Source organism: Uloborus diversus, chromosome 7 (genome assembly GCF_026930045.1).
Source record: "Uloborus diversus isolate 005 chromosome 7, Udiv.v.3.1, whole genome shotgun sequence".
Taxonomy (NCBI): Eukaryota; Metazoa; Arthropoda; class Arachnida; order Araneae; family Uloboridae; genus Uloborus; species Uloborus diversus.
Window position 1 is genome coordinate 143,078,940 of NC_072737.1, and position 10,879 is coordinate 143,089,818.

Consider the following 10,879-nt stretch of genomic DNA (forward strand, 5'->3'; position numbering starts at 1 on the left):
TTGCCCTTCTGCCCCCGTTATCGAAATATAAGGGCTAAAAGTCTGTAAAAATTCAAAGAGAGATTGCCAAATTAAGCGAGTTTCAGTGTATAATGGAAGATATCTTTGACGCGCTTTGCAGATGGATGTCCTCTTACAAGCAGAGAGTGAAATCATGTGGCACTTTCAATTCCTCCCCAAGTCTTTTGTCATTTTTCTCAAAATGTTCGCTGTCTTTGGGATTTTATAACTCGTTAACGGAGGCACGAGAAAAATCCGGTTTACAGGCGGAAATGGGCGTATCCGCGTATTTATATTAGTTTTTAGGGATGTCAGCTTTTGCAGATGTGTAACCTTTAAATTAAGCAGAGAAACATTAAACTGATGAAGAACACGCATCAATTTTTTGTTTTTCTCCGTTATTGAGATAGACTCGTCTTAACTGAATGTTTGCCTATTCCAGATCATCCGTGGGCAGACTGTACCCCAATATGCTCTTTTTTTATTACTAGTGGTACCTACACGGCTTTGCCCGAAGTACAAAATTAAAAGGTCTTTTGGTTCGCCTGTATATTTACAAATAATGTTGGGTGAATTTTCTCACCAATTGGCTTACACCATGTTACGGTTCCTCGTTATGATGGTATCTTGGTAATTTACTCGTCCATCTTATGATAATTTTGCTCGAGAAAATGTTCTTAAAATAGGAATAGAAATAGAACAAAATCGAATTTTCGAAAAATCGCTTCGACATGCACACCCCCACGCTACAAACTAACTTTGTGCCAAGTTTCATGAAAATCGGCCGAACGGTCTAGACGCTATGCGCGTCACAGAGATCCAGACATCCAGACAGAAAGTCTTTCAGCTTCATTGTTAGTAATAAAGATTGCACTATAATTACGTGTGGTTCCCTGGAAAGAAGTTTCACTTCTGCCCTTAGTTAACTGCTTTGAATTCCACCATCGAAAAAGAAAGCGGCATTATTATTCTTTATTTTTTTTTAATTTCTTTTACTTATTTTAAACTACTAAATGTCCACCTTGTTACTGATTTTTTTTAAAAAAAAACGTTTTTTTTCGTCTTAAAATTGCAGACAGAGAATAGCAGTTTTCGAGTCATGATTTCATTTCATGCTTGTTCTCTGACTTTATATTAAGATTAGAATGACTTTTTAAGAGCTTATTTGCCCACACGATGTGGAACAGCTTTAATATATAATCCCCGGTTTGACGACATTTTTATTTACTTTTTTTTTTTTTTGCAACTTCTTTCGATGATAACTTGCCAATTGTGTTGTCTTTTGTTTTGTTTTACTTTACAGCTTTCTAGGGTAGTCGGAAATTTTAGACACGTTAGCACTACTTGGCTTCACACAATGTCGCCAACCCGGGGATCATACCAGTAAAGCTTTTCCCACGAAGTAGTCAAAATGTTAAAACACCATTCCATTGAACTTTATCATGCACAAATAAATGAAGATTCAAATCAAAAAATATAACTCGTTGGCAAAAATTATTGAAATTGATATGCAAAATTCAACAAGTGGGAGTGACCCTTATATTTTGATGACTTAACTTTTAATTTTTTAATATCGCCGGAGCAAAATATATAAAATATTTTTCTTTTTTCCATTTGCAAGGAGGGTGCAAACGTCGGAAAATATGAATGCGTAGCATTTTATCACTATGATAAACGACCTTTGAAATCCAAGAACCTTTTTTCATAAGAATCATTTCAAATTCAAATGAAGTTTTTTTCCTCTCTCTCTTCATTAATCTTAGAAATTATTTATTACCGTTTCGCATGCAGTGAATGTAATCTTGCTCCAGAAAGTTTTTGAAAAACGAAATACAGAGAATAAAAATATTTATATAAATGTATATTTCCTATCTGGTGAGTTATGGGGTTATGTTTTGTTATTGGTGTCATAAGCTGGTGTTGTCCCAGACTTTTTTCTAGATTTCCCGTTTTTTCAATAAGACAAACATTTACTACTTAAATAATATTTGCGATTTTTACATTAACTTTGGGGCATATCTTAGTTTATTTAATTTGAAATATTTATCAGTAAAAAGAAAAAGTCTAGTGATTGATTTAAAAAAAAGCTATTTTTCGCTACAGTAGTTTTCAAGATAATTTGAATGTGTTGTTTTTTTTTTCCTTATTCAGTGTGAAACAGAATCAAGTCTCAATACCTTATCAAAATTAAATAAACTCCAAACTTGAGATTTTTTTCCTTCGTTTGTTGATAGAATATTTGTTTGTTTAACTGTAAGTATTAAGTAGCTGCAGCGAAAAGGTTTCTTTGATTCCTTTAGTTTCGTGAAATCGTGATTCGACTGAGTCGTAGGTAATTTTTCAATGCCATTTAACCACACGAGCCCTGATTGTTACTCGAGTAGTTAAACATCATGAAAAAAAAATGCATTTTAGTCGAATGTGGAATCTCCGGCAAAATGACAGACTGGCTGCGACTCAGATTCCTGAAAATTTACCGCTACCCCGAAATCAGCCCGACTCTAACTCCAGAGAATTGGTAAAGTTGTGCACCGACTCCGACTCTTAAAACTTTGAATCATTGACTCCCGGCTCCGAATCCACACCCTTGGTGACAAAAATGTCTCTTGAAAATGCATTTTTAGAACCAGAAGTGACCCAATAGGAGGCCAAAGCGACCTCCCACCAAAACCCTAATTCAGCTGTGTCTCACAACTCGGCAAATTTGAGAACATCGCAAAATTGCATTTTTTTCAATAACAAAAATTACAATAATTCTATTATTTGGTAAAATTCATACTTTGACTCGGCAAATTGAAAATTTTCAACTTAAAAAAAAAAAAAAAATTGTTTGGGGCACTCCTGATTAGAGCATGAATAATGATGTGCTATTATGGCTGTGCCGTCATGACTTACAAACGGATTGGTCGCCTATACTTAGGCTACCGATCCATCATAGCACATCATTATTCATGATCTTATCAGAAGTGCCCCAAACAAAATTTTTAGGGAGAGGGAAATTTTTAATTTGCCGAGTTAAACTCTGAATTTTACCGAATAATAACATTATTATAATTTTTGTTATTAAAAAAATTGCAATTTTGCAACGTTCTCAAATTTGCCGAATTGTGAGATACAGTTAGCTGAATAAGGATTTTTGTGGGAGTCAGTGGGGTCGCAGTGACCTCCCATTAGGCCGCTTCTGGCTCTAAAAATGCATTTTCATTCTCGTTGAAATTTACAACAGCCCCTTCAGGATTTCGATTTCGATTTTCAAAAATTCTGTTCTATTTTTGTGATTTCTCCCTATCATCCTGGTATTACAAGTAAATAAAATTAAAAATTAAAAGTTTAAAAAAAAACGACCCAGTTGCAAATGTAGAATTAAGAAGGAAAATTGAAAATTCTTTTAAAAGCTTTACACTATTAAAACCTATTGCAAGTATTTTATTTGTTAACAAATAGAAACTGGCAACAGATACATATTTAATCATTGCTTTTAATTTCCTTGTCGTGTCGGCCAACAATGAATTCGGTTACCGATCGCGTGAATAAAGGCTTAGCCATATTTAAAATCTGCTTAAAAAAAGCGTTATAATTCGAATTCTACATAACATGGAAGTTCCAAACACATTCTATCAGATGCAGAAGAACTTGCGATTTATTTTGGTACTAATTTTTCAAATTTTAAAACGTGTTTTCACTGCAAAAATCGCGAATAATCTTTTTGAGGTTTTTAATTAATATCTTCGTTAATTAATGTCATCCGAAGGCGAAATATAGCTAAGAACTCTCTCAATAAACTCTCCTTTCGAACAAAGTTTTTTTTTTTTTTTCAAAATCGGTCCAACCGTTTAGGCGCTGGAGTGTCACAGACAGATACACACACACATACACCTCAAACTTATAACCCCCTTCCATTGAGTCGGGGGTTAAAAATATGATTTGTAACTAAAAGAAGAAAGCTTTTATTTACTTGCAATACAAAACTATTTAATTCAAGCAGAGAACACAATCAGTTTTTTAAAAATATAATGTGATTTCATTCATTTTCGCACACAAGGAACTTTTTATTTATTTTTTTAATGTCTTTCAGAAAGGCGCAACGAACTTAGATACTTAGCACTAGAAAGATATGCTGTTATTGGAAATAAACGGAAACCGATGGAAAATAGGTCGGAATTTACTCTAGAAAAGAAAAAAAGGATACAAATGAATTGAAATAGAGAGGGAAATTTATAGAAATATCTAATTATAAACTATTTCATTTCAATATCGATATTGTTAAAAGTCAAATCTAATTTAAAGTAACGGAAGAAAATCTTACGGTAACGATTTTCGATAACAGATAACGTGAAGTATTAGAGAACAGCAGTTTAGAGAAAGGACTAATGGCTAAAGCAAAACCTCAATGAACCACGAAATGTCAAAAATTTCGAAACCAGGGTAGTGTTTTAAAAAGTTTTTAGGATAAACAAGGAATTCGGTCAGAACTCAGTGAACATATTTTCCAGTACCAACAACTGTCGTGGCTAATATTCTCTTAGCTTCTCGTCAAGGGCGCAGCGAAGGGGAGGTTTTGGGGGTGAAAAAATATCCCCCAGAGTCATTGGTTTTAACATAAATGCAAATTCTAATACAGGAATTTATGCATGTGAAAGGGCTGTTTTGATCCAAAAAAAAAAACCTTCAGAGGATTTTTTGATCAAAAAATCCTCTTCGAAAGGAATTTTTCATCAAAAAATCACTCCAGCAGGTATTTTTCATTAAAATAACCCTTTCCAGAAGGTAATTTTGATCAAGAAACCCCTTCCAGAAAATATTTCTGGCTGCGCTAGTGCTTCTCGTGTATTCGGAAAATTTATCTTCATTTGGCGAAATTTGGGAGTTCCATTCGGCAAATTGAGAGTTACCGCCCTCCAAAAAATTTAAGTTCGGGGCTCCCCTGGGTAGGCCCATCATTTGGGCTAATAGGGGACTGGTCTATTGCCACCATCCCCCATCACCCATCTAGATTTCGGAAGCAATGTAATTCTAAAATGTAGCGGTACCAACCCAACAAAAAATCAATAACTTTCCTTTTACAATGGACTCCCAAAGATGTGGTACATACTTTCAAATTCAGCAAACATATTTCTTACAGCCGAACGCATTGATAAATCTAGAAATTGAATCAACCGTCAATTTAAAGTTTTTCGGGTTGGAGGATTGTAGCTGCCCTCCCTTGCTCCCCCCCCCCTCTGGATACGCCCATGTACCTACGACCGGGACTTTAAATGTGTTTTACTCAAAACTTTGAGAATGTCCACTTACCCCTAGTAGCACAATCGATTGGGAGATGGTTAGACAGCGGTGTAGCTTATGGTTGGCCAATGGTAGACAATGTCCGCTTTCCTAACCGTTACCCAACCAACCATTTGCCAACGAAGGGTCAACGATTTGCAACAGTGCCTAACCATTTCCCAACGTTGGCCCATCGAAAATATTCACGGTTGGCCCAACGATGCCCAGAAACTATAGGGCCATCGTTGGCTCATCGTTTGTTGCCAACCAACCCCTCCCCACCGGTTTCTACCGTTAGACACCGTTGGCCAGCCATTTCCCAACCGATTGTGCTACTTGTGACATCTTTTTGCTTCTCACTGCCTCTTAAGCCCTTTTCCGTACCCTTGGCAACATGGATGCAAAATTTCATGTTGATCAGCTGTGTAGTTAAAGTGTGAAAGAGTTACAAAAAAACCCATTTTTGCATTTATAATTTTTGTTAGGATATATTGAATTTCCCAATTCATTTCCGATCACACAATACATTAGTTCAGAACAAAGAATTATTTTTCCTATATAGCTCCTAAAACCTAACTAACAAAGGCATCTAAAGAAATTCTTTATTGAGTTTAGCAATTTCCTTCACATACGGAAGAGTTGATCCTGGACAATCAAGTAATAATCCTGAAAATCCTCATAAGATACAAACCATTGTTTTACGAAAGATCATTAGGAGCTCTAAAAACTTCTTTTTCATTCATATGCAAATTTCCAGATGCCGAAGTTTTTGTTTTTGCAAATTCCACCATCTCAAATTAAAGGGTAAAAATCCACTTCGACGAGTTGCACTTAACGGTTGAATAAATTAATACCCCTTTGTTATCTTTCCGTCCGAGTCGATTTGACAGGAGGTCATGGTATTGATTTGCTGAATTACAGGAACTGCGAAAGTGTTACGTCAGGTTTATTTTTAAACACAAGAAAGTTCCCTTGTATGGCAGCCGTTATTAATTATGTTTCTAAATTTAGTTACAGTCAGTCTGAGAAATCACTAGCCACAACTTTTCGATTTTCAGTTGCCCAACTCATGCTTTAATAGTTGTATTAGTTGTTTAAATATTCATATTTTTAATATTTTTATTTCAAATGGTGGTTTTAATTCTCTCGTGTGCTGGTAAGTTTTCTGAAAGTTTAGCAAGATTTATCAAAAAATTGCGTCTTAGGAACCAAAAACATGCTAACAAAATTGATATTTTTGAAAGAAATGCTTATACTTTCGTGAATATAAATGATTCTTGCAAAAGAATTGAAAATATTATTACACATGGTAAATAAACTAATTTCTGAAGTATACAGTTTATTCCCAGTAATTTACAAGAAAAGGCGATTGTAAAAACTGCTTGGTTTCTTCAATTTGTTGCTGGTCTCCTAACTGCATGGGTGATTCAATTTCAATTGTAGTAGTTCCATGGAAGCATCCTTTTTATGAGACACTAGTGGTACCCGTACGGCTTTGTCCGTAATAGATAAATTAAAATTCTTTTGGTTCGCCTGTATATTTACAAATAATGTATGGTGAATTTTCTCGCCAATTGGCTTGTACCCACGTTACGGTTCCTCGTTATGATAATTTCGTATCTCGCCAATTGGCTTGTGCCCATGTTTCCCTAACTTAATGCTAGGTCCCCTAACTTATTTTTAGGGAAATAATCTCCATTGAAAGTGGGCTGATTTATTATGATCCGCACATCATTTTGCCGTTCCGATTCATTTCTCATTAAAGATTATGTAATTAGATAAACAGCCTTTTCAGGATAAGAGAATTGATGAGGATTTTTGTGCTATTTATGTCCATAAATAGTTTTGCATTACTCAAAATAAATGGAGTACAATGAGTAAACAGATCTACTGATGTCATTATTTGGGTCCATTTGCATAGAATATGTATAAAAAGAGCTTAAATAGCTGGAAAAGTCTGTAAGGTGGTCTTTATGGAAACACTAGAAAGAATTGATTTTAAATATGTGTATATTTTTGTATTAAGTGGCTTTTTTTTTTGGTATTTTTTGTTAATGTTTCAACATTTCCTATGTTTCGCATTGTCCACTTTGCTGCATCCATTTGACTAAGTAGTACATACATTGAACCTAGTAGTATTTTCTTTAAAAAACGAACTAGGCAACCACACGATAGTGAAAAAATGAAAAAAAAATAATAATAAATCAGTACTAAATAAAATGTCATAGAAAAACATGTTTCTTGATGCATAAATTATTTGCCCTTTTGCCCCCGTTATCGAAACATACGGTCTTAAAGTCTGTAAAAATTCAAAGAGAGATTGCCAAATTTAGCAAGTTTCAGTGTATAATGGAAGATGACGCGCTTTGCAGATGGATGTCCTCTTACAAGCACAGATCATGTGGCACTTTCAATTTCTCGCCAAGTCTTTTGGCGTTTTTCTAAAAATTTTCGCTGTGTTTGGGATTTTATAACTCGTTAACGGGGGCACGAGGAAAATCTGGTTTACAGGCGGAAATGGGCGCATCCGCGTTTTTATATTAGTTCTCAGGGATGTCAGCTTTTGCAAATGTGTAACCTTTAAATTAAACAGAGTAACGTTAAATTAACGAAGAACGCGCATCAATTTTTTTTTCTCCGTTATTGAGATAGACTCGTCTTAAATGATGGTTTGCCTATTCCAGACCATCCGTGGGCAGACTGTGCCCTAATATGCTCTTTTTTTTACTAGTGGTACCCACTAGACTTTGCCCGTAGTAGAAAATTAAAAGACCATTTGGTTCGCCTGTACATTTACAAATAATGTATGGTGAATTTCTCACCAATTGGTTTACACCATGTTACGGTTCCACGTTATGATAACTTGGTAATTTACTCGTCCATCTTATGATAATTTTGCTCGAGAAAATTTTCTTAAAATTGGAATAGAAAAAGAACAAAATCGAATTTTCGAAAAATCGCTTCGAGGTGCACACCCCCATGCTACAAACTAACTTTGTGCCAAATTTCATAAAAATCGGCCTAACGGTCTAGACGCTATGCGCGTCACAGAGATCCAGACATCCAAACATCCTCCGGACATCCAGACAGAGAGACTTTCAGCTTTATTATTAGTAAAGAAGATAAAAAAAAGTTACAGAGCAATTGGTTCCTTATTTCTTGAGAAATTCTTAAAAATATGAATTTTTGAAAGCGACCCAATTCTTTTGGTAGCCAGACAGGACAGCGAACCAATATCAATGAAAAGAAATTACAACTTGTAAAACGTTTTTCTTGGAATTGAGTAGAATTTTAAAAAATATCTAACAAATAATATCATAAAGAATTGCTGCATTTGATGGTTGGAATAAATTATTCTTAATGCAAATATATTTGTAATTACTATACTTGTAACTTTTACAAAAAGGCAAGTGCGTGATTAAGGAAGAGAACAAAATAAAACATGATGCACATAAATGCACAAAACCACAGTTATGTGCTCAACTAATTACCATTCTTTAAATCCTCCTCTTTTACCCAAAGTTTGCGATTGCCCAATCCTAATCATTTCTATTAATCGACTAAAACGAAATATAAAGTAAAAAGTTATATTTCTAAAAGTAACCATCGTTTTCAGAGCACAGGACCGAGAACAGTAATGGTCTTTCTAAAAAACTCTTGCGAAAATTTCTTTGTATATCTCAACGAAGGAAATACCAATTAAACCTCTTTGTACATAAATCTAATTTCACCTACCAGTATTTTCTAGGTTAAAATTGTTTCAAAAGAAAAGCTGAACCCAGCATTTTTTCAATTCCTGCCAATAAAAAGAGATATTTTGTTCATATAATGAACAAAGAGAAAGTACTTGGAATTACTTGGCTTTTTTTTCCGAAGCTTACGATGTATCCTACAATCCCAATAAGAAAGAAGCAAAGAGATACAATAAGCGTAGAAACATCAAATATATTATTTCAGCATCAAAGACTCGGATAAAAATAACCATTTAATCTAAAATCCAATATAATCAATTGCCGGAAGCTATTTTGCAAATAACAACTAATATTACTTACGAGCAAATATGAGTACTTTTCGAGTAATATTTCATCGACTAAGTCCTGTAACTAGATAACAACAAATTTGAAGAAAAAATAATTTCATTTTTGTTGAAAACTTGTGTTTGGAAGAAGACATAAATACTTCCATTTAAATAAAATTTAGAAATGGTAGTTGAATAGCATTCCCTGAAAACATTGAAAAAATATTAATGTGTTCAGTTTCTTTGACTCACCACGAAAAATAACTGAATTTTAGTCAAAGGAGAGGGGGAACACACGTAGACGTTTCTTTATTTATCATTTATTTTAGATAAAAATTTGATCTTTTTCATACGGTTTTTTGAATTTTTTTCATTAACCATAAACTTGCACCTCCACTTTTCAAATAAACGGGCTAAACTATTGAAAGATGTGACAACGTTTAGAGGGAAAAATATTCAAAAATATACTTGGGGGGGGGGGTGAGTCAAGAAAAACAGTGAGACAACAGAAGTTTATTCTCTGTTGGGATATTTCCACCCTAGTAAAACTTTTAAAGAGTCTGGTCGACATACTGTGAACAATATTATAGAAAAAAAGTTACTTGGAGTGTCATGTATGAAGAATAACTGTATCATCTAATTTAGCAGTAAGTTACCGTCCCTAAGCCAGGGATAAGGCATAACTACATGTAATATCCCAGAGTAAAATGCTATATACATTGCGTGTTGTACTACGAGTGTGGGGGGTGCTACGGAGTGCTACGGGGGAAGGGGGAGGCAAGAAAAACAGTGAGACAACAGCAATTTATTTTCTGTTGGGATATTTCCACTCTAGTAAAACTTTTGAAGAGTCTGGTCGACATACTGTGAACAATATTATAGAAAAAAGGTTATTTTTGAGTGTCATGTAAGATGAATAACTGTGTCATCTAATGTAGCAGTTAGTTACTGCCCCTAAGCCAGGGATAAGGCAGAACTACATGTAATATCCCAGAGAAAAATGCTATATCCATTGCGTGTTGTACTACGGGGGAGGGGGTGCTACGGGGGGGGGGGGGGTGAGGCAAGAAAAACAGTGAGACAACAGCAATTTATTTTCTGTTGGGATATTTGCATCCTAGTAAAACTTTTGAAGAGTCTGGTCGACATACTGTGAACAATATTATAGAAAAAAGTTATTTTCGAGTGTCGTGTAAGAAGAATAACTGTGTCATCTAATGTGGCACTTAGATACCTCCCCTAAGCCAGGGATAAGACAGAACTACATGTAGTATTCCAGGGAAAAATGCGATATCCATTGCGTGTTGTATTGTTTCTATGCTGTTAGATTAACTTTACAGGCTGGTGTTAGTAGTCTTAACTAACGTTCATTTTTGTAGTAGAATGGTGTTTTGTTTTGTTTGTTTAACCCCCGACACACAAAGAAAGGGGGTTATAAGTTTGATGCGTCTATGTGTGTGTGTGTGTGTCTGTGTATCTGTCTGTGGCACTCTAGCGGATGGACCGATGCGTTTTTTTCTAAACGGATGGACCGATTTTGAAAAAAAAAAGTTCGAAAGGAGAGTTGATCGAGAGTGTTCTTAGCTAGGTTGCGTCTCC